The sequence below is a fragment of the Echinops telfairi genome, unplaced genomic scaffold (assembly GCF_000313985.2).
Source record: "Echinops telfairi isolate 266 unplaced genomic scaffold, ASM31398v2 ScPeMD7_7468;HRSCAF=8506_0, whole genome shotgun sequence".
NCBI lineage: Eukaryota > Metazoa > Chordata > Mammalia > Afrosoricida > Tenrecidae > Echinops > Echinops telfairi.
Genome location: NW_022111369.1, coordinates 64,600,538 through 64,601,675, shown reverse-complemented (window position 1 = coordinate 64,601,675; position 1,138 = coordinate 64,600,538).

Sequence of the window (1,138 nt, the reverse complement as noted above, 5' to 3'; positions counted from 1 at the left end):
TTTTCTCTCCACTTAAACCCCCGACATTAGGTCCTCATTTTTCCCCTCCCTCCCCACTCCCCCCTCCTTCATGAACCCTTGATAGTTTATAAATTGTTATTTTATCATATCTTGCCCGGACAATGCATTCTTTTAAGGGCTAGCAAAGTGTATTTATAACATTAACCTGAACTTAAAAGAAATTAGAATAGAGTGTCAAGAGACATTTTAGGCTTAAAGTAAGTCTTAAAGTAATACATTCTGGCTCTAAAAAAGGCTATATGAGTGTATACACGAGACTCTGATCCTTCTAGTTCTGGCTCTGCCTGCAACGGTGTCTTAATCATTTAACTCCTCATGGCTGCAGACTGGTGCAATAAGAGGTCTCTAATACTCAATTATTCTACAGCTTACCTCCCTTTTATTTTTTTAACTTTTTCTTCTGAACTGGGTGCAGGCTTACCAAGCAAATCCGCTTTCTATTCAACAATTCATGTACTCTTCGTTTCATGTCCCTGATCATACCCACCGATCAATGGAACAAACACCATTGATCTCGTTTCCTTCTGGTTTTCCACTGCTGTTCCTCCTCCTTTCCTAACCCTGCCTGTCTTCTGAACTTTGTCTCTGGGTGAGTGCTGCCCAGCTGATCTCAAATGGTTCCTTACAGGGATCGACTTATAACGTGATTACTCACTAATGTTACTGTTCCCTTTATAGATGTACCCGGACTTTGGCTGAAAATTAAGTTATGGAGATGCGTTCAGTTCCTGGCCTGCAGGATGATCAAGGGCCACCATCTCAGGGGCTCCTCCGGTCTCTTTCTAACCAGTGAGTCTAACCTTTTTTTAAAAAACTTGAGTTTTCCTATACATTGCTCTCTCATTCTATGCAAGATTTCCTAAAGCAATCAGATCAGTGGATAGTGGTAGCTGGGTACCATCTGGTTGCGGTCTTGGTGGTGGAAGCTGAGGTTTAAGTGGGCAACTCATGCATTGGTCTTATTGTTTCCATGCATCTTTGATTTTTTCCCCCCTCACTCTTCTTCACTCTGGATGGGAAGAGACCAATCGATGCATCTATTGAGCTTACATTTCAATTCAAAGGGGAAAAAAGATGTCAATGTCTCTGTTATTACCTTTGAATACTCATCATTCTA